Source organism: Rhyacophila brunnea, unplaced genomic scaffold (assembly GCF_057557595.1).
Source record: "Rhyacophila brunnea isolate RB1 unplaced genomic scaffold, BYU_Rbru_1.0 scaffold_18, whole genome shotgun sequence".
NCBI classification, from domain to species: domain Eukaryota; kingdom Metazoa; phylum Arthropoda; class Insecta; order Trichoptera; family Rhyacophilidae; genus Rhyacophila; species Rhyacophila brunnea.
Window position 1 is genome coordinate 23,009,676 of NW_028232837.1, and position 25,471 is coordinate 23,035,146.

Sequence of the window (25,471 nt, forward strand, 5' to 3'; positions counted from 1 at the left end):
TGTATGGAAAATTATTTCAGAAAAATCCGTAAAAAAAGACTATTATTGGTTGCTAAGGGGGTGGTCGTAGCAACTAGATTATTAATATATACGTGCGTTACTATGGAAATCAAAATGAAATGTCAAAATGACATTTCAGTATTCTATATTTGTTTGTTTTTTATTTACTTCATATCAAGTACAAGTTTGAGCATATTGAGCATAATAATTCAACAGAAAATTTAAATACGTCGTATATAAAAAGTTCTTTTTTATCTTGTAATTATTTTTATTATACCTAAGCGATATTTTTGAATAGACTGTATTTGAGGAAGTTGGAGTTTTGTGGATAAAATTGGATGCAGGGAAGTAATCCAGACACTTACCTTTTTGATGGTCGAACTGGTGACTTTCTGGATCACGGGTTACTCGTACACTGATTTATCACTATGTCGCCAGTACGTGATATCATAGATGTAAGTTATTGCACATTCGGAAAACTCTTATCAGCAACCGATCAGTATTACATACCCTCACTAAGGCTTATAAGATGACTTCTACCGGCGCGTTGCCTGTCCTTGCTGGGGTGCTTCGTAATAATTCCCTCCAACCAACCCACCCCGTACAACACTCGGTTTTAATCAAGCATATTACAAACTCCTACATCTTGATGTGAAGTTTCATCAGCTGTTTACGCCCGGGAATTTTTCAGGAGCAGATGCCCAAGAATGAGGTCGCGACATACTCAAGTATGTTTTGTCAGAGTTTACAGAGGCTTTTTTTTAATAAAAGTCCCCATGGAAGAGAGGGCACAGAGATTTACCAAAAATAAATTATGCCTTCGCGGCGACCACGCTTTCCTTTCGGAGCATATTCTTAGACATTCATGTAGTTTGCATACTGTAGTTCTCCGCCACATGGACATGTTGGTCGGGTGATAAGTCCTAACTCAAAGGGCTTACCAGCGAATCCAACGTGACCAGTCAAGAATTGACCGGTGTGATGGCCAGAAGTCAAACTGGCTATCTCCAATCGCCATTATACATTAGGAAAGAAAAAAATATATATTATGTGCGTCTGCTCTCGGTGGAGGCATCCCACTTTCGCTGCCAGGTCTTCGACGCCGCATCCAGCATCATTTGACGTTTCTCCGCTCAAAAACCTTGGAGACTGGTTTGCGCCGCTCAGCACTTTATCCATATTTAAAACAACTATAGGTAGGGATAAAATGGCCGAACTCATCACCGAAATCTGAATCTGAACAAATATGGCCCAAAAAGAAGAAGATAATTTTATAATGGAAAGTTTTTGCTATTTTTTAAGTTATGCTTTCAATTTCTTTGATTGTATTAACTGTCAATTCATGATGGGAATGCATTGTATTGTTAACAAAATTTTTATAGTACTTTTTCCACTTAAATAAATAAATCTAGACCGGTTTTGTCTGCCTCAGAGGGACATTTTCAACTAAATAATCTTTATAAAACAGGCATTTATCACAAAAAATTCAAAAGGTGACACAAATAATCTACCAATACATTGAACTATCCATCCAATAATATTTTGTCAATAACAATTAAATTAAATTAATGAAATTAGATATTAATATTTCGGCACTTACAATAACACATGTCAATATATCACCAAACATTTTATGATTAATCAATACATTTTAATTATAATTCGTTTATAAAATGTACAATAAAAGATATAAGTACAATATTACCACGTAATGAACAAACCGAATATAAACGTAAATATTAGTCAAAAATAAATTTAAAATTTAAAAAAAAATTAAGTGATATTCTACAAAGTTTAGTATTAGACAGTTTCCACCCCAATGTGTCTATTCTATATGTATCGACCGCTAAAGTGATAAATATTTTCACTTTATCATATTTATGTATTGAGGTACTTATTATAAATTGTTACAATAAGTTTGCCGTCTAAACAGTCAAAACTGTCAATCTCGCTCTAAAGTTAACACAATCAAGAGAGGTGCTGTTAAAACATATCACTTATTGTAACAATTACAACTAATTTATTATAATTGTTACAATAAATGTTAATATTTCGATATAGACCTACCCTAGATAGCTGCCGTAGAGGCCGAGAAGCAGTCTTGTATATAGAATAGACGCGCTGATCTACAAATAATTATAAGATAAAAAGAACTTTTTATATACCATGTTTTGAAATTTTCTGTTGAATCATATCATATAAACTTGAAAATGCTATGTATTCATAAAAACTTTTTATCGTACTTGATAGAAATGCTGAATAAATATTATAGAATACAGAATTGTCATTTTGACATTTCATGTTGATTTCCATAGTAACGCACGTATATATTAATAATTTAGTTGCTAGGACCCCTTAGCAACCAATAATAGTTAGTAGTAAATATTACTTTTAACGATTTTTTTTCCGAAACATACAAAACAGAATTAACTGAAAATGAATTCAATTCTGCTTACAGATGGCCAAAGGTATTAAAAGAATGCATTGTCGTCGTGTTCTGATATATTCTAAAAGTGTCAAATGTCTAGCTAGTCGGGAAGTTAGTTAAAAATCTTCAATCGTCCAATACAAATCTTGGACAAACAAGAAAAATTTTGTACTCTACACACAAGAAAAAATATGTACCGTACAAACAAGAATACGAGCTAATAAAAACGTAGTAAAATAATAATAAGAAAATAATATGAAATGAATTTACATAGTATTTCAGAGTAAACATGAAAGGGGGTGGTTTTGCGTAGGGGTGTCAATATGAATTTAGATATAATGTAAGTAGGTATCGTTCAAAACGTGATCAAGTTGTTAAATCATAACATCACGTAAGCCACGAAGCATTCTGCGTTCTACGCAATGCCAATAGCCCGTTTGGAGATAACTCTTTTGCGTTTATGTAACGTCACGTTCTGTATCGACCGCACATTCCCGAGATTGGATATGACACCATTTGACAGCACAAGTTATTTGCAAAAGTAATACAAGAACGATGTCGGATAATGAAAAACATGCAATAACTCCCAAGCAATTCCAAAGAATACGTTTCGAAGGTTTTACGGGTTGACCCTCATAAAAATATCGGCTATTGGAGATTGAATCCGCTGTCTAGATAGAACGTATTATCTCTTCTAGGGTGGAGCAGCTTTGGTTTTTCTTGAAGATTTAATTTTATTTTGTCCACATTTATAGTATTGCATAGTATAATAAAATTATTATGACAACGCCATTGATGGCCGATTAGTAACGTGTCAGATTATAATTATAATATATGTGCCGAGCTCATGATTCACGTGTGTGTTTGGAGTCAGAATATATACTTAAGGCTATACTTCAGTTGAGGCATGGTCTAAAAAGATCGTGGCTAGGCGATGGGTGGATTGTGCAAATGACGCGTAATAAAAATCCAACATGCGTCGGTTTAATGTTATTGTTGGGAATAGTGGATTGTTTTGAGGATCGTAAATAAGCAACGTAGTTTTAATATACGATTAATTTAATTTATATTCAACTGCATGAATATTATTATACAGAAAGATTACATTTTATATGAGCGCGTTACAAATGACCGAAGAGAACTAAATGTTATCACGCCGACACACACAGGTGTGGCGTAATAGTGGGAAGTAGAATCTGTCTCCCTCTTACAAACAATAGTCGGTATCTAGCATCGGCGCAGCGAGTGCTAGGTCTCGACACGTACTTCTTTATTCTTATATTATTAATTATATTATTTAATTATGTTGTTATTTTTTCTATAATCTAAGGTTGTTATATTATTCTATTAGACGGCTATCTCTCAACAGTTATGTTTATTGTTATATTACTAATAATAATAGTGTATTCATTGACATGTTTTCTTTTTTAAGTACATACGTAAAGTTTTTTAGTCATCTTTACACGATTTAAGGATATTTTCATCCGACGCCATGACAAAACAAATCGACGTGCGTACACTTCGACTTTCGGTCTCCGATTGGCGAGTCCAGGCGACGAGTGAGAAATTTCGTCGCACCTACTGTTGAAAATTATTTGCCGTTTCACTGAAGTACGCTCTTAATAAATTGAGCAGGATCATCAAAAATCAGTTAATACAACCTTCACTTCATGGAAGCCCAAATGATCATCTTAGGATCGAAAATATAATGTAATAATTAATAATTTTAACCACCACAGTGGCTGAGCGGAACGTATCGGATTATAATGGTCCCAGCCAATATTATATATACACAAGACTGCTTTCGGCCGCTATGGCAGATATCTAGGGTAGGTTTATATCGAAGTATTAGCACTTATTTTAAAAATTATAATACTTTACAACTCTTTACCACTACTTTCTTGAGATATGGCCGACTTAGATCAAACACCCCATCTTCGCCTTGCATGAGTAGGTAATGATATTGACGTTAATTATTGTAAGTACTCCTAATATCCAATGGCGATTGGAGATAACCAGTTTGATTCCTGACCATCACACTAGTCAATTATTGACTGGTTGCAGTGGATTTGCTGCTAAGCTCTTTGAGTTTGGACTTGTCACCCGGCCAATATGTCCATGTGGCGGAGAGCTACAAGATGTAAACCACATCCTCTGGTAAAGCCGGAGAATGTGCTCCAAAAGAGAAGAGATGCTCAAATCAGTCTAACCTGGTCGCCTCGAAGGCCTTCTATAATGCTTAAAAAAAATGTACGTATTTTTTTTTACATATTATAATATGTTTATTTTTGCTAATACTTCACCGTGCCCCTTTTTCCCAAGGGCATTTTGATTAAATAATTATGTCTCAGTAAACTCAGTTTAAGCACACTTTAGTGCGTGGTTACTTCAGCCTTGGGCATCTTTTCTTGAGATATTCCCAGATATAAACAACTGCTGGTGCTTCACACCAAACGTAGGGCCACGTGAAACGCTCGATTAAGACTGAATGTGGTACGGGGCAGGTTGGTTTGGGGGGAATTATTAAGGCTATATCTCAGTTGAGGCATGGTCTAAAAAGATCGTGGCTAGGCGATGCGCGGATTGTGCAAATGACGTAAAATCCAACATGCGTCCATTTAATGTTATGTTTATTGTTATATTAGTAACAATAATAATATATTCATTGACATGTTTTCTTTTTCAAGTAAATGGGTAACGTTTTTTAGTCATCTTTACACGATTTAAGAATTAATACCCCAGTCGCTATCACGAAACAAATTGACGTGTTCACAGCTCAAAATTCGTCGCACCCATAGTTGAAAATTATTTGCCGTTTCACTGAAGTATGCTCTTAAGTAGAACTCTTTGGTGGTGAAAGAAAAATAGCTATGTAATATGGGGTAGACATATTTGATAAAATTCCAAGTTATAATTGAGTGGAGGGATGGGAATTTTTATTGCGAAAATCGTAAAGAGTAAGGAGTAACCTAATTAGTGTTTGAAATGTTGTAAATTACTACTAACTTGATAAAATGTACGCGAAATGAGTATCGTAAAACATTTTTTATATCTCGTGACTCATGAATACCAACCGATATATACATTTTATATTATAGTAAGAACAACTTATGACAATAATGGGAAGATAAAAATACAATGTATCATATTATTTGTATAGGTAACTACTATTTATAAAAGAATCTAATAAACTTTAATATTTTATGCACAGATGTACCTACTGTAGTTTTCAATTATAAATTATATTGTATTCTACAATATGTTTTAAACTAGATGGCTACTTCAGTTGCAATACGATTATCACGACTAGAGTGCGGCAAGTGTAACGTGAAGCGTGGCCGTTTCGAGAACTACAATACACCCTAGTCTTTTCCAGTCTTCGTTCCCATACAATATAGAAATATACGTACGCTATAATAGGAGAAATATAGACTGTCTAAAGTGTCTACCTAAATTAGAAAATATTGATGAGTTCTCATAATGTATTATGTATTTTTAGCAGAGCGTTGGAGCGGAGCTCAGAGCAGGAGCACAAAGCAATGGAGCAATAGGGGTTTACCCAAAGCAGGAGCGGAGCCGGAGATTTGTAGATCTGCTTTGCTGTGTACGGCTCCGGATGTTTTTTTTATTATTATTAAATTTTCGTCCTAAAATCCAATGAAAATATTATATTTGTCACTTTGCAACACTGGAATTATTTGAAATACGGCAATACTGCCGAGTTATAAATAACCCCACTTTTTTGACAGAAGAGGTAAATAATGAAATACGATTTGCTGACGATAATGTTGTTTAATAGAATTAGTGACGAAAATAACGATTATTTTAAAAATACTTATTTTTCAACATTTGTATGCATACAATACATATTATTAAAACTTTTTACGCGGAGCAGTCAGACCCTGGAGCGAAGCTGGTGCAATTATTAAGTACCGGATCGGAGCAACTATTGATATATAACCGCAGATATTGGATTCTTTTTATTTGATAATTATATATTCACTAATATTTAAAAACGTTTAACGTTTATTTGATAAATATTTTTTTACCCGGAGCAAGTATTAAGTGCCGGAGCGGAGCAACTCAAAAGAGGGTCCACTCCAGCCCTCTGTTTTTAGTATTTTATATAACTATCACTCGGTAATAATAAATATATTATTATTAAATTTCATTAAAATTAATAAAAGTACATACAACAATACATATATATCATAATTACATTATAAATAATAAAGTAAGGGGAACTTATAATATAAAAAGGAGGGCTCGTCCGGGATTTGAACCCGGGACCTCTCGCACCCAAAGCGAGAATCATACCCCTAGACCAACGAGCCGATTGCAAACAATTAAACACACACTCGATTTATTCGGTAAAATTCGAGACTCATACAACTTTCACCTGACTGTAGAACACTGATAATTGGTAGGTATGTTGGCTAATAAATTATGAAACTGAGATATATCGCAACCATTCGCGATGATAATATGCGTGATCCACGGCAATATAAACGCACTGTTATACGCGTATATTATACCTACCAAATTTTGCACGTTATAAGGGTTAATAAACATAACCATGTAATATTAATACTATCGACCGAAGGTATTTGATGGAATTTGAATTTAAATTCTAATGGATTCAAGCTCTGTACTATTCCATTTAAGTCGTTTTTTGCGACCCGGGTTTCACCTTTCGGCATCTTCAGGCGTCGTGTACACTCACCAAAGGCAAACGCACACTGACAACGAACACATATATAGTAAATCAATACAATAAAGCAGGCAAAAACTCCATCACCCACCTATCCAGTCAGAGGTCACAAAAAATACAATAAACAAACCATGAAGTGTCAGTAAAAAACCTAATTAGTAAAAACCCTATCTTATTAAAAACAATACACTCGATAGCATATTATTATAATAAATCGTCAAACTTAATAATAGATCATTATTCTTTATAAACAATAAAAATACTACACTCAAGAGGTGTAAATCGTCAATTCTAAGAAAAAAAATTAATGGAGTTAACTAATCAGATATTAGTCTTTAATAATACTCATACATGGCACCTACTTTTATAACATTATTTAAAACAAAAAACTATACATATAAACTCGCTTAATATAATATATATAACTCACTAAGGTAGAGTTAAGAGTGTTCGTTGTCAGTATGTGTTTGCCTTTGGTGAGTGTACACGACGCCTGAAGATGCCGAAAGGCGAAACCCGGGTTGCAAAAAACGACTTAAATGGAATAGTACAGATCTTGAATCCATTAGATTAACCATGTAATATGATGCGTCAGAAGTCATAAGACATTGTACCGACGCCAGCAGCCCTATATTATAACTTGTGATATGAAGTCACCCGACGACACGACGGAATTGTGACGTAAACCAATACACGCTCGAGGCAAACCGCCCAACGCACACGCCTCACCATAGATATTATTATGCTGAAACACATATTTACACCTAACCGGAAAAAAAATATTTTTTTTAAATCGGTACATGATCAAACACGCGCGTTAACATGATCTTAATCCCTACTTCATTTATCGTATGCCAATTTATGCCTACGGCCGCATGTTGTAGCTTAACCACTGGTAAATGCCAATAGAAATGGCGTATTTCAAAAAAATACTACCTTATTCTTAGGTCAATAATTATTATAAAGCAATCATTATTCATAGAATGTTTATCACATTTCAATGGTCAAAGACATATCTTATAATCAGTATCTTTTAAATTATCTTCAAATGTGTTAATCGTGTCCATTTTTTAAATAATAAAATGCCCAATTCTTGTCAAATTTGGGATCACAAAGATTTTAAAATATAATTTTTTTATCATCAATATGTCACTATATAATGTTAACATTAATTTTACTAATGGTTTTGTAAATGCGTTTAAAAAATAATAAATCTAAAAAATCTTAACACCACTGCACATGGACGTACTGAAATATGACTATATTCTAAAACATTAGAGCGAGAGGTTTAAAAGAATACTATTTTATGTAATAAAAATACTTTATGCAGTCATCAAATATTTAAAATAAATATAAACGATAATAAGGCTTTAAAATTATATAAATAGATTATCTATAACATTTAAGGAATGTCCAAGGTTATGCTCTGAAAATACTATAAAAGCACCATTTTTACCTCAATAAAAACTTCATTATTTTATACTCTACGAAAATAATATAATTTGCTTACATCCTATGACATCAACTGTCTGTATTTATGTAGTATGAAATAATAATTGACTGTCGTTTTGCCTAACCGGACGTGATCAAGTATCGCATAAACTACTCCATATGAGGCAGGCTCTGGTGAATTTGGAATAATTCACGCATACAATACATGACGTATACGTTTAGTAAAAAAAAAACACCCACGCAATGTCATAATCAATGTCATACCATCGCGTACTGCGAGGCTGTAGGTATTTTAGCCTATCGGTTTTGCCAGAAATATTGAACCGTATGTGTAAAAATAAATATAATGTTAAATCCATAATATGTTCGTCAATCTTGTGTAAGGTTGTAATTTTGTGAAATTTGATCTTTTCCACATGTGCATTGTAATTTTTGTAAATATTCTTTAATTTACGCAAGCCACATTCGATGCAAACGGTCTGTTGGTTAAATAGTTCAACTATTGGGATGGTAATTTATTTTAGCCCAAGTTCATATTTTAGTTTGGTATGACTTTTCTTAGTAAAATATCTACTTTTGTGCAGGTTTTCTTTTTTTAGTGAAATATCTATTATAGAAAAGTATAATATAATATTATTATATGCCCACGATAGCCGAGCAGTTACTGCGTCGGCGTATAATAACGTGGGACCCGGGTTAAAATCGCGGGTTTACCAAATTCACATGTTTTTTTTTAATATGTGCGGAGTGTGGACCAAAGTATAGGGCTATTAAATTTAGTAAAATATGTCAATACAGACTCTATGTGAAGGCCCAAATGATCTTCAAAGAATCGGGTATGATTTAAAAACATATTACCAATGAAACAAAATTCAAATTCAAGTCCCGTAAATATATGCTTTTTTAAGTTACCTATCCAGCTTACTATAATTATTATTTATTATAATATGCAGCATCCTTATCATAACAATATGTCAATATAAATCACATATGTGACGGAACTAATCCTACAAGCAATATTATGCTCCATCCAGGGGCAACAATCTTTACACATGATCATACTCCACCCTAATGTAGACATAGGCCCAAGTGTGTACTTGAAAAGGGTCTACGATTGCTCGAAATGTGTTTTGTGTGGGCGAACTAGAATTTTTTTTGAAGTGTTAGTATAGCCGTGCCATATCGGATACTAAAAAAGGGAATTAAGAAAATTAAAAACGTTTATTTTATTATCAGACACGAACCTCTCGGAAATAAAATACAGATTTATAACCTTGTCTGTCCACTTCTTGCGAAATGATTCATAATCCTATTTTTTCATTCACGCAAATTTATGAATAAATAAATCCAAAGATTTTGAAAATCTCCTTCTATACAGATAGAGCCTAAATGTATTAAATTTCAAAAAAAAAGAAACACTGGTACACTGATTAAATTAGCTACTAATGACTTTGCATTGCAGATTCATTTGCAGAATATTTCACACTACTGCTATGACATTTGTTAATTGCCAATTTGCAGTGTGTATAAAAACAATCCATTGTTGTGAGTAGATTAGCAGTCAGTAATAACTACACTATACATGTACTACATGCATCAATGGCGAAGGGTGGAGGTAGGCTGGATCCGACATAAATAGTGCATACTAAACTTTGTCAGTTATATTTATTTGTTTTCATTTAACTAATAATACAAATTGCAGATGGTGTTGGTTAGTTTTTAAAAATAAATTAAACCCTACCAAATCATGATAGTTTAGTAGTTATGCTATGGGCAATTCAACAAAAATAGTGCACATTTTTTCGGTGATAGGTACTCATTTGTTTTCGTAGAATTAAGAATACGTGTATTTTTAAATCGATTAGAATTCAAACCATAATAGATAAAAAATATTCTTCTATCTATAAAATATCGAAAATGAATGGTCGATTTAGTGCCATAGTTTTACATATTTTATATTTTTTTACTATTATCTATTATGGCTTGGTTTATGCAGGGTTTAGTTGAATTTTAAAATCTAGCCAACACTATATATAGTTTGTAATCTTACTTCAATGAAAACATATACGTATGACTGACAAAGTTTAGTGTGCACCATTTATGTCGGATCTTAACAGTATACCTAAAAATGTCATTTATTAAACAGTATTTTCTATGCCTATTTATGCCTACGATGGCCGAGCAGCATACGCGTCGGCATATCATGTCGTGGATTCCAGGTTTCAATCATAGATCTGATAAATACGCATAAGTATTATTTTTCAATTTGTGTTTGTAGTCAGAGTAAGGACCTAATAGGTTGAGCAAGTGGCTAACATCTATTTATCGTAAAAAATGTCTTTTTTTGAAAATTAAATTTTTTAATACAAACCTCCACACCGTGGAGGGCCATATATTATCATCCTATTAGGATCAGTCATGGTCAAATTTTCTTTTTCTATAAATATATAACTATTTATAGTTTTTCTTGAATAATGAATATTTGGTTAGGAGATGATGTAGGAAACCGGAGGGTAGGTTGGTTTGACTCCCAAATGAATAACTCAGAATTTGGTGCGTGAATGAAATGAACCCTGGTTTTATAATCTCCTTCCAAATAAATATTAATTTAATTATTACAGATAAGTTTAGAGATTATAATTTAGCTGAGTGAAATCACGAGTATGTGTTCTGATGGATTAACAGATCGACCGGGCAAAGCGAAACGATAACCTTACGGCTAAATCTTGGATGACTGAATGACGATGTTGCTTTCTTCTACTGAGTGTTTTATACTGATTCGATACAATAGAAAATGCTGCTATCAACTACTTGAATATTTTTGATAATCATGCTTATGAGGTTTATTGTGCAATGCATGATTCTTTTCGTAAATTATAAACAATTGATTTTAATTTGAACAATTACGCAGTTTTATTCTTACAAACAACTTTTGTGCATATCATGGTAAAACTATATAGCATTATTTATTAATTTGTGATATTATTGATTAATTGAATTATTATTTTATTTTCCTAAATTAGCTTTCTGTTGAAATTTGATTGACTCACATAAATCGCTTATTTTGCAATTTAACAATATTATGTTGCAAGATACATTGTAGTTATAAATTAATGGTTTCCTGCCAAGTCATGCTGGATGGTTAGGGTATTCACCCTACAAATATAATAATCGATTACTAAGTAGGTACCGTGTCTAGCAAAATAATTATAATTTTCAATTTCAGTGAATTATTTTTATTTCTCGTTCTATAAAGCCTTTCCATCAAACAAAATTGATCGTTTGTTGTACAAGCTGAATCCAACGTTCTTTCAAAATGTCAAATCGACAAGTGTACAGGCTTACTTAATAATCCTAAAATAACAGACAGCTATTTTTTTTAAATACAAATGCTCCCGGGTACTTAACCGAAAAGGTTTTGTTAATTTAATTGCCTTTTCAGAACAAAATGGTTTGGGGGTAAAATATAGTATGAATAATTGCCTTTTAAAACAAAAAATAAATTACTTATATAATATTTGATTAATTACCTATTCATCTTATTATTTCTATGGCATATTTGTTAACGTACTGTTATGTCTCTTAGGGAAGAAGGCAAAGCAATCAGGTGGTTTGGGTTGACAGGAACCTGATGTTGTATGATGGTGTTATGCTTTCTTTGTCTCCTTACCAAAGACTGGACTTCTGAAAAACTCCAGTTTATAGGCCGTCGTCTTGAAGGTAACAGTCAGATAATTTACTTTCAAGGATGTATTTAGACTAGATGGCGAGAGTATGATCGGGAAACAATAAGCTTTCATGAAAGTTAAAACATTAAAGTTTATTCAACGGAAATGCAAGTAAATAAATACAGCGGACAAGATATACGCGTTACAAAGAATTAAAAATAATTGACGAAGGGCGCGAGGTGCGTGTGCTTTTTATGCATTTTTAATGATATCATTTTAATTGGTTTATTGACGTTTTGTGTGTAATATCCGGCGTGGGTGAATAGTATATGACCATCCGATGCCCCACACTTGTGTTTATCAAGTTAGAGTAATTCTGTAGGAATTGCATCATATTACATGGATATTGTTTATTAACCCTTATTAACTTGCAAAGTTTAGTAGGTATAATATAGGTACTCTGAAACTTGAGAGGCTGTATAACAGTACCATCAAATATTTTCGACTAACCTGATCAACCCATTAAAATAAATACAATTTAAAGATTCTTTGCTGTACAATAATGTGCTTTTTGGGTAATTTTACATGGCGGCTATGTTATATTCTTTTCAATTATATAATATTTTAAGATACTTATCCGTTATCTCAAACATTTACCTACGTCAGATACCGAAGTATTTTTGTATGTTGCTCACTTGAGGGTTCCTATTTCGTAATCACACTGTCCAACTCTGTAGGATAGATTTTTATAGTATATCTAACATCCTTTTATGGTAACCTTCTGTACTATTTAAATATTACAAGTGTTTCAACAATGACATCCAATATAAGAAGAAAAAATATGTGGACGTTGTTTTGATGTTTAGGTTATTTTTACTATTCTCAATTATTGTCGTTGAGCTGTTAAAACCTCCGATGTGACAATTTTTTCAATATATTTTTTATTTAAAATTTCTGTTCATTTATATAAAATTGCATGGTTGAAATAGTGCTCTTTTTCTGTCGCGTTCAGTATGAGAGATATCCTTAAACTCTTCCTAGCTATGCCATGGCTACCGTGATGTCAATATCATTAGCTTAAACGTGTCATAAATAGTGAGTCCGTTCTATTTTGAAACTACAGTGTATTCAGACGTTCAGTTTAGTTTTCCGTTCAGTCTCAGTTGACAGTTCAGTTGGGAAACGGGTGTGTATTTACACTTATTACACTGTTATTATATTATTACACGGTGTATTTACGTATTGTTTATCTACTAAAAATGAATATTATTCTTATAATACCTTTCTAAAAACGTTGGTTGATATAATGCAGTATGAATATATAATAATATTTTAATCGACATTAGAAAAGTAGTATGAAAAATACGGCAACATATTAATTTACACTTCAATTTAACTGGCAACTCTAAAAACGGATTCGATAACTGATGGAAAACCCACCCTGTCTCGTCTCCGTTTCGGTTTCAGTCGGTTTCACATTTATACGTCAGCTTAACTTACAGCTCGACTAAAACGGAGATTGATCGGACAGCAAAACTTATCGTTTAAAAGCACCTTGTATGTAGTCATCATATTACTATCGGTTCTATTACAAATACAAATGATTACGAGTCACCCACTACCTGTTATTTAGATAAATAAAGATGTCAGAGACTTAAATGAGATTCAACCTTCATTTTTGTGCTTATACAGTAAATTTTATCACTCTTTAAAATTTAAATGTTGTCATATCGGAAGTATTTACCGTTCAAGGATGTTGTAAAAATACGTCATGTCATTTATTATACTAAAAGCTCCAATACCGTTTCACTATTTAACAATATTTTGTTATGCTCTATAAAATAAAATAGAAGAAACGATTACTCTTGATCAACCGTTTACTGAAAATCCAATTAAAACGGAATAATATCTCCGAAGATGATAGCCTAGTACAGGGGTCGGCAAACCGCGGCTCTTTGGGTATTGGCGTGCGGCTCTTTGCCAAATTCTCAATTCCCAATTTTAATTTTTTGTCGATTTGTACACTTATTATATATTATACAATGACATTATCGCGAGCTTAATTTTTCCTCCGTGATGGTTGATGCAAAAAGGTATGATTGTCGTTGTTTTAAATCCGCCCATTGCAAAAGTCGACAAATTAAATGCCACCAAAATTGAGGATTTGGAGAGAGAAAAATGCAATTAATTTCACAACACAAGTGGAGCGCTCTAAAAGATCTACATACGGTAGATACTACGATTTTTAATACATGGAATAGCTTTCCGAACTCATATTCGAGTCGACATATGTTTGTGAATAATCATTTTCAAACATGAACAATATAAATAGCATTTAGTGAAGCCAAATAACCGATGAGAATCTGAAGTCGTGCCTGAAATTAAAAACTATAAGTTATATACCTAACATACAGAAACTCTCCAAAGATATGCAAGAAAGGTCATTGCTCACATTAGTTTTAGAGAATTCGTGAAAATTGTATGTTATTAACACTTTATAAATAAACAATTATAAAATGTAATTAATTCATTTAAATATTTATATTTATATTGTTTTTCGGACCCTGCGATTATCTGTATTTCTGGCACCCAACTCGAGCAAGCCAGCAGCTACGTCTATCGCGGACAGCAGGTGTCCATAGACGGAAGCATGGGCGATGAAATTGCTCGAAGAACAAAGCTGGGATGGAGTGCTTTCGGACGTCTGAATATTATCTTCAAGAGTGACCTACCATTATGTCTTAAGCGTAGGGTGTTCAACCAATGTGTGCTACCCGTGCTCACGTATGGCTGCGAGACGTGTACCCTCAACACGAGAGATGTCCAAAGGCTAAGAGTCACACAGCGAGGCATGGAGAGGTGCATGTTGGGCATCACGCGAAAGGACCGTAAGAGGAACAAATGGGTTAGGAAGCAGACAAGAGTACGCGATGTAATAGACGTTGCCAAACAGCTGAAATGGAGATAGGCGGGGCACATTGCTCGCCGAAAGGACGGCCGCTGGACAAATGCCGTCATCCAGTGGTACCCAAGGGGTACGAAACGGCCACAGGGTCGCCCTAAAAGCCGCTGGATTGACGAACTGGTAAAGTTCGGCGGAAATACGTGGCAGCGAACGACACAGGACCGAGAGAGTTGGAGAAAGCTTGGGGAGGCCTTCATCCAGCAGTGGATTGACCCCGGCTGATGATGATGATAAAAATATACGTATGGCTCTTGAATTTCTTTTAACCGTTGTGCCACTCATATTTGGCTCCTTTGGTCCAAGAGTTTGCCGATCCCTGGCCAAGTAGATAAAAGCCACGTCGTCGGCGAAGGATCGGAAAATCGATGGACATCTTATTAAAATTAAATACCTTCATGTAATTACGTTGTTCACTGAAGATTCTATTATCATAATGAAAGCTTATTGATCGTACGGAAAGGCTAATCGGCCATGACACATCCCGCGCTTATCCGATGCGCGCTAATAAACAATATTGTCTTTGAATTATGTCCTAATCACAGATTATTGGATGAACAGCTCAACGTTGAGTATATTTGAATAGTGTATGTATATTTAAATTATAATGGATTTAAGTTTTGTACTATTCCATTTGAGTAGTTTTTTTGCGACCCGGGTTTCACCTTTCGGCATCTTCAGGCACTGTTTACACTCGCCAAAAGGCAAATAAACACCAACAACGAATATTTTCTTATTACTCTTTTACGAACTCTAACTTATATAACCAATTAATTCAAGAAAGTAGGTAAACACACCATTGCCTACCTATCAAGTCAAGGGTCACAATAAAAAAAATATAATAAACAAATTGTGAATAGTTAAAATGTTAGTAAAAAATCCTATCTTATCTTAATAAATACACTCGATAAGCGTATGATAAATCGTCAAAACCTAATAATAGATAATTAGAAATAATTATAAACAATAAAAATACTACACTCAAGAGGTGTAAAATCGTCCATTCTGGGAACAATGGTAACGTATTGAGAATTAATGGAGTTAATTAATGAGATATTATATCTATGATATCAGCCTTTAAAAGTTATTAGTTAAATAATTAATATTCAATAATATTCTTACATGAGACCTACTTTATTTTATATAATATTATTTTTTAAATATAACAAATCCACAAAAAAACCCACCTAATATATATAAATACACACACACACACACGTATATACGTACATCCGCATACATATATTTAAATGTTGTATATCACTATTCATTACTTTTGACCATTTATAGTCTCGATACTATTATGGTCCATTAGAATTTAAATTCAAATTACATCAAGTACCTTCGGTCGATAGTATTAATACTATGTGTATATATACTTAATCGTTACTTGATAATAATTTTAGAGACGATTAATATTAAATAATGTATAAAGTATTATGTAATCACTGAACCACACAGGCTCGTTTTGTAATCCCAGGAGTGGTCGATGTCGTGCCCGCCAAGTGACTTAAGCAAAGTCAAACGCTACTTCTACCACAATAAGTTTCACATATTATTTCTACTTACAAAAAATAGGTACGATCATTAATAATGGTTCAAAACTATACTGCCATACTGAGTAAAAAGACAGTGCTTTTGGTTTTAGTGAAATGAGAACCCAAGTTTTAAACTACCGTTTATCTTATATTATGTGAAAATATACACTGTCTGTTTAGAGATTATGTCAAAACAATACAATAATTTTACTTAATATAAGATAAAAGGTAGTTTAAAACTTGGGTTCTATTTTAATAAAACCAAAAATACTGTCTTTTTAATAAACTATTTTTATATATTACTTAACGAGCGGTTTACGCGCCGTTGTGGGTCCCAGGTTCAAATCCTGGGTTTGGCAAATACACATATTGTTTTTCAATATGTGTTTGAGTCAGGGTATAGGCTTAATTATTAGGCCTATAAACATATTATAGGTTGAGCAAGCGGCTGACATCCATTTCTCGTAAAAACAAAATCTGTTAATACAAACCTCCACTCCGTGGAGGCCCAAAATGATTTTATTAGGATCGGACATGGTCGAAAAATAAGACACAAGGTTTGAGAATGTAACATTTCATATATTGAATGTAACATTTGATATTAGTGATCAACAAATTATAAGGTGTTCGATCATGCTTTGACCAAACTAACCGATGTGTTTGTTTACATAACATAATATTACGGTAGAATTTTAAATATTTTCAAATAAAATATTACAGATATCAGATTATTAACTAATTACCAAAAAAGCAGTTATCAGGTTATGCGCAAACACCACCGATATAGAGTGTATATGAAGGAGCTACGAGATGCTTGTATGATCTGAAACAATGCCAGAAGACTGAAAAGCGACAGGGATTCTTGAATTTGCATTATCGTTGTCCACTTGTTTAGTAACGTTTAGTGAATAATGATAAATCTAAATTTTGTCAACGGTCAACATTATTTGTCACATGTTTAATATTTAATATTATATCAATACATGATAGAAATGATTATCCCTTTAACAGAAGTTTTTAAAACGATCCTATGTTTTTATTGTAATGTAATAGCAGTCCATTGTTAACCTAAATTAATTATCAATAATAATTATATTCTCTTACAACCATACTCGATACTACAGAGCCATTATGTATCTACTTTTTTTATACTAAAACTATCTAAAAGTTTTTTTTAAATAAGCGATAATTTTAATATACAGTTTGTTTGTTTAGAAAAATGTTTATATAAACTATTATTTTAGCGTTAAAATGTTTTGTAATTCTATTGTGTAAAACTCATTATAAAATTCAATTAAGTAAGGTGTTTTATAGTTTTAATATCAAGCACTATTAATTTTCTTTCAATAAGCAAATATTTTTGTTGAGTAAGTGAAAATTACGTACACCAGTGGCAAAGTGGGAAGATTACGCCAAAATAAATATTTTAAACATTGTATCATTCAAGCGTCAATTACATTGAGCTTCTTTACGAGCTGTTTGTTGGCGAATTTACAATCTGCCTGTAAAGTCGCCCAGTGTAATCATCGAACAAGTTAATAAGCAGGTTGTAAACACTCTACCGAGAAAAGTTGAAAGCCGGTCAACTTTACACGCTACACGTTGGCGTGTGGGCCTACTGCGTCTGCGCAGTAGAGCGCAGTAGCAACCTCCCGGTAAAAAACGAACTACGTTCTGTCAAAATAGTCGCTGGCTTGTGGCTTCTCAGCGAATGGAAAGTTTTGTGTGTAATCATCAAATCGCAGTGAATCGCCCGCTTTTAAATTCGCCAACAAACAGCTCGTAAAGAAGCTCAATGTAATTGACGCTTAAAACAGATTCTAACAACATACTAATAATTATTCTTTTTAACAAATTATAAACTATTCTTTTATTCCTTTGGAGTATCTATACTCAAAAAAATCACTGACTTACCTAAAGGCAGTATGTCTCGTGTTTGTATTATTCTCCGTTTATCAAAGTAATTATTTCTCTATTTTATTAATAACAATTATGAGACAACTAATACAAGTTCACTGGCGACTAACTTGAGTATATCACATTTGAAGTTAAATGAGTTTAGATTCATAACTCACATTTTGCAATTTCGTCATTTTTTAGTTAATACCGAACCGAAAAAAAATCGTTTTTTTCGATTAGGTACATGTTCAAACACGCGCGTTATCATGATCTTACTCATCGTAGTATATTCTTGGGTTTTCACCGTGTCTCCTTCTTCCTTCTTTACTCGACGTTTCGGGCTCGTTGCTCGTTCATATCTCTTGATAATGGCCTCTGCAACGAGCCCGAAACGTCGAGTAAAGAAGGAAGAAGGAGACACGGTGAAAACCCAAGAATATACTACGATAAAAAACAACCGTGAAAGCCTCAAACATTATATGATCTTACTCCCTACTTCATTTATCGTTTGTCAACTTATAGCTATGGCCGTATGTTGTAGCTTAACTACTGGGAAATGCCAATAGAAATGGCGTGTTTCAAAAAAATACTACCTTATTCTTAGGTCAATAATTATTATAAAACAATTTTTATTCGTAGGATGTTTTATCACATTTTAATCGTCAAAAGCATAGCTTATAATCATTATCTTTAGAATTATCTTCAAATGTGGTAATCTTTCCTATTTTTTTGAATAATAAAATGCCTAATTCTTTGTTGGGATAATGGATCGTTTGGAGGATGTTAAATTATGAACATGGTTTTCTTCATATGATTAACTTTATTATTATCATCATGAATAATAATATACAGAGTAAAAGATTACATTGATTTTGCGACCGTTACAATAGACCTTCGATTATACACTGATGTCACGCCGGACACTCAAGTGAACATTTAACTGTAATTAGTATTAATTAGTATTTAGCATTGACTGACAGCCAGTGCCGTAGTTAAACATATTTATAATATTCTTATATTATTACTTATAATATTTAGTTATGTTATTATATTAGACGGCTATATATATCAACACGCCTCTTAGCCGTTTAATTACTTTTGTACTTGTACATTAGATTAACTTCAGTCTTTGACGATTTTCCAGGAAGCTCGTTTTATCCAATGCTTTGGTAAAGATGTCCGCTATATTATTTTTTGAATCAACTTTTACTATGTCAATCGTCTTGTTTTGGTAATGTTCGTTTACATAATGAAATTGAATTTCAATGTGTTTGGAGTTTTTTGTAAAATTTCCAAACTTTGCAATAGCGACCGCTCCGCTATTGTCCTCGTGAATTTTGATTGGTGTATTTATTTTTAAATCAAAACTTTCGTTACATATATTTCTCACAAATAAAATTTCTGTGACTGCTTCTGACAGTGCTATATATTCCGCGAAAGTGGAGCATTTTGTAACCACATTTTGTTTTTTTGACTTCCAAAAAATTAAATTTCCGTTTAGTCGAATTGCGTAACCGCTCGTCGATTTTCTGTCTATATTGTCGCCCGCATAGTCCGAGTCGACGTAACAATCTATTTTATCGTTCTTTTCGTTTTTGCCATATCTTAATTTTAGATCTTTGGTCTTTAATAAGTATTTTAGAATTCGCATCGCATACTTGTAATGGGTTTTGTCGTAGCAGTTTTGAAAACGGCTTAAGTAATTAACGCTGTACGCGATATCAGGTCTAGTGCCTGAGCTTATGTATAAAAGTTCGCCGATCAAGTTTCTGTATTTTATTGATTCATCTGTTTCGCTCGCTTGATCGATTTTTAGGTTTGTCTCCATTGGAGTTTCGTATAGTTTAGAATTTTCTAACTGATATTTAGAGGCTAATGATTCGATATATTTTGTCTGGCTTAGCTTCATGTTGTTTTGATCTTTATTGTAATCTATATCGATGCCTATATAACTTTTAACCTCATTAAGGTCTTTCATCGTAAATCTTTTCATTAAACTTTTCTTAATTAAGTCAATTTTTAATTTGTCTTTCCCACAGATCAACAGATCGTCTACGAATACCAGGAGATATATTGATTCCTTATTTTCGGTTTTTACATAAAGACAATTATCGTATTCGCTTCTCTTGAAATCTAATTTTTTTACATATTCATCGAATGTTTCGTACCACGCAAGTGGACTTTCTCGCAAACCATATAACGCTTTCTCTAGTTTGCAGACTTTATTTTTTTCTTTTTGATAGCCTTTTGGCTGGTAAATATAAACTTCGCTTTTAACTGGTCCATTGAGAAATGCGGTCTCAACGTCCATCTGGTCAATGAAGAGATTATTCGTTGTGCAATAACTCACAAGAATTTTAAAAGTTAACATTTTTCCCACCGGGGAATAAACGTTTTCCAAGTGTTCACTTTGTTGAAAGCCGCGTACTACTAGACGCGCTTTATATGTATCATCGCTCTTTCTTTTAAATATCCATTTAACATCGATTATTTTCTTATCAGTCGGCTTATCGACTAGACACCATGTTTTGTTTTTATTTAGACAGTTAATTTCTGAATCCATCGCCGCTCGCCAATGGTCAGAGTCTTTTGAGGTTAAAGCTTCCTCATATGTACTTGGCGCATTTGCGTTTATGTAATTAACGTATATACAGTGAGCTATAGGATTTCCGTAACGCTCAACTGTCTTTTTTTCGCGTGCGGATACTCGTCTAGTTTTAACTTTGACCGATTCGCTCGCCTGTTCATTTTCAACAAATACTTCATTATCATTATCATTTTCACGCTCATTTTCACTTTCGCTTAATTCGATCTCCGAGCCCTGCTCATTTAGATCAATGTTTACACGGTTTTGTGATTCGTTACTTCCGTCGAAAGTGTTTTCATTAGTCTGATTTTCTAGGCATATTAGTCTTGTACCTTTTTCGATAACCTGCACATGTCTTGCCTCGATCACCTTATTTTTAACCAAAACTCGGTACCCGAAATGTGCATATCCTACGAGTACTCCGATTTGTGACTTATCGTCCCATTTTTTTCTGTTTATTTCCGGAATTCGGACAAAAACTCTTGAGCCATAAATTTTTAAATGTTTGGCTTTCGGCTTAACCCCGAAAAATATTTCATAAGGCGTTTTATTCTCGCACGTATTTGCGATAGTTCGATTTTTTAAATAGGCAACTGTATTTATTGCCTCGGGCCAATAAATTTTACTTATGCGCGCCTCTTTAATTAAACATCTTGCTATGTCCATTGCTGATCTGTTATAACGTTCAGCGACTCCATTGAGTTCGTGTACGTTTGTCGGACATGGTAAAATTTCGATTCCCTTTTTGTTTGCAAATTCGTATATTTCTCGATTTAAATATTCGGTCCCCTTATCGCATTGCAATCTTTTTATTGATTTCCCGAATTGATTCTCTACAAAGTTAATGTGATTTTTGAGACACTCGGCCGTTTCTGATTTATTTTTTATACAATAAATTTTTGCACATTTGCTGTAATCGTCTATGACAGTCAAAAAGTATTTTTCACCTTTATAGCCCACAATATTGTGCGGACCGTTTAGATCGGTGTGTATTATTTCGTTTATTGCTGTTGTTTTCGCGCGATGATTTTCAAAAGGTAAATTTGCCATTTTACTTTCAATACATGTCGCGCATTTCATTTCTTGTTTTTCAAGATGGTCTGGTAGTCCATCAAGTAACTTATCTTTTACTATTTTTTCTAGATATCTAAAGTTTACATGGCCTAACGCTCGACACTCAACGAAATCAACGCCGATGCAGATAATCTGCAGGTCAAAAATCGAGGAAATTAAAATGAAAAACTATGCAACTGTCGATGATTTCTTCTTAGACTTCCAGAAAACCTGCAATGAATATGTAAATGCAGGTGGTACTCTTCAACAAGAAGAGCAGATAAGATATTTAATAAAGGCACTACCGTTAAGCTATAGTGCGATAGGTGATTTCATTGACATAGTTCCGGCGGAAAAACAAACAATGGAATATGTCAAATCGAAAATCAAGGAAAAAAGCCTAACAAACACGGAAAATCCACAAAAGACGAATGTAAGCACATTCAATACAAAAACAAAAACAAAAGCCCTGTGCTATATATGCAATAAGCAAGGACACAAGCAGCAACAGTGTTGGTTCGCAAATCAAACCGACAATCTACAGCAGGGATATGGGCCCAGCACCAGAAACAGCGGCAATACACCACAACAGCCGACGAACAAAAACAATAACGAGAAATTTGGATATCAGAGAGGCAGAGGTCCGTGGATCGAAACCACGTTCTGCTACCATGTTGGGATAATGGATCGTTTGGAGGATGTTAAATTATGAACATGGTTTTCTTCATATGATTAACTTTATTATTATCATCATGAATAATAATATACAGAGTAAAAGATTACATTGATTTTGCGACCGTTACAATAGACCTTCGATTATACACTGATGTCACGCCGGACACTCAAGTGAACATTTAACTGTAATTAGTATTAATTAGTATTTAGCATTGACTGACAGCCAGTGCCGTAGTTAAACATATTTATAATATTCTTATATTATTACTTATAATATTTAGTTATGTTATTATATTAGACGGCTATATATATCAACATTCTTGTCAAATTTGGGATCACAGAGATTATAAATATAATTTTTTATCGTAAATATTTCACTACAATAATGTCAACATAAATCCATTTTACTAATGTTTTTATAAATGCGTTACACATGGATATACTGAAATATGACAATATTCTAAAATATTAGATCGAGAGGTTTAAAAGAATACTATTTAATGCAATAAAAATACTTTATGTAGTCATCAAATATTTAAAATAAATATAAAGGATAATAAGGCTTCAAAATTATATATATATAGATTGTCTACAACGTTTAAGGAATGTTCAGGCTAATGCTTTGAAAATACCATAAACCTCCATGTTGACCTTCGTTAGGCATGTCGACCCTTCTAAAACAATCCTACATAAAACCCAAGATTAACGTATGAATTAGAATTCTGGACACTCAGCAAACAAGGTGGGAAAATATGGATATCTTTGAGAGGAGAGTATTGAGAAGAAATTTTAGGACTGTTCAAGAAGGCGGAATTTGGAGGTAATGGTATAATGAGAAGCTGTATATACTTAATGGGTGCTCAAAGATCATGTGGCATAATATGACAATGACTACGCTGGATCGGTTACGTGCATATAATGCCATGGGATGTATCATCAAGGTGAATTGTGTATGTAATTTCAAAGGAGAAGAGAAGATCTTAACAGCCGAAACTGAAATTGCTGGACTCCGGGATGGTTAAGTTTTAAAGGGGCCCGTAAACGAGCATCAAAAATTGCAGATTGCCGATACAATTGTCAAAAAAAATTATGCAACTATTGCCCAGTTGCTGGGCAATGTATGACCCGTTATCAGTGTCGGGCAAGTGAGGCTGGTGTATTTTGTGCGTGACAACAACGGCCGGCAATGAAGTTTTTGCAACATATAAAAAATAATCACATACCTAAACAAATTAATCCAAAATGAAAGAAAGATTTGGATCGGGTCCTTCTTTTAAACAAACGTGAAACAATAAGTAATTTAAACCAGGAATTAGTTATTGATAATTATGTATTTAAAAACTTTAAAAGAATGTCAAAATTTGATGTTTAGTGAAATTTGACGTTTGTGCAGCTTTGTAGTTGGCTTTTTCGTATTAGGATCATAATAGTTTGGATTCGATGTTCCATAACTGCGGACGTAAATAAACCACATTAATAAGCTCCAATAAAATGTCGTTTGTCCATTTATTCATTGTACGTAGTGTGAATTGACGATTAGTAATAATAATAATAACGATACGGCGAAAAATTATAACAATGTGTTGTCGAATCGGCTGTCATAAATGTTTTTATTGTTGCTAGGGGCGAGGTCAAACAGAGACGCACATATGAAGCAGAGCGAGAATGAAATAGATTTAACTAGCAATTATTGCCGTATTTTCGATTGAGTTCGATATTCGATAATATATCAACCAACCATGATGCCAGAAAGCAAAGGCAATAGGTGGAAAGTTTCGGCAACGTAGACTACTATTTTCGTATTTTGGGGAACTTTTAACAGCAACACAATTTCCGTATCAAATTGCCGTCAAAAAATTTGCTCGTTTACGAGCCCCTTTAGAGGAGGCCACGACCCGCCAAGGATTGTAGTGCCATAAATGATAATTAAAATTTTAGGTTAAGGTTGCTAAATTTTTACCATTCAACCAACGATACGATGAAAGCATTCGTAAATTTGTTTCAAAATTGTCTTACTTTGCTCATCAATTTAAACTAACATCGACATCAATTTGAATTGAAAATCCGTGTCTGCGTAATAATAATAATATGAATTGTTTCAAACTAAAATGATTCCAACTGCGTCTACACGTTTCTCAACTAACGGGGAGAGAGAGCTTCATTATATAAACATTAATTATCTTTCCATTTGCGGGCAACGCGCCATATTTCATCCATGTGTCTACAAAATGTCTGCGGTATCATAAAACAAATTTTACAAGATACCTCGCTTTGTAAAACACTTAAATTATAATATTGCTTCGTCGAAAGTCTCTGAGGTGTCCAAAGAAAATGGTGGTGTTATGTATATTATATCAATTTCACGAAGATAAAAGCAATGTGCTTAAAATATCTTTAGATCATCCCTATGACCATTTAATGTCCCTTGTGTACCACTGTATAACTGCATTTTTCCAGCGATTGTCAACTCGCCAAGGGCCTATATCATATCACGAATT

The 25,471-nt window shown here is 33.4% G+C and overlaps 1 protein-coding gene and 1 non-coding gene across 2 annotated transcripts in view; one reads left to right on the plus strand and one right to left on the minus strand.

Annotated features, from left to right (window-relative positions):
* The window catches only part of LOC147073325 (uncharacterized), a 571,070-nt gene that overhangs the window by 328,668 nt on the left and 216,931 nt on the right, over nt 1–25,471 (plus strand). The gene's annotated exons all lie outside the window — the stretch shown is intronic.
* TRNAP-UGG (transfer RNA proline (anticodon UGG)) lies at nt 6,691–6,762 on the minus strand. Its single transcript has one exon. It is a non-coding gene; the product is annotated as a tRNA-Pro (tRNA).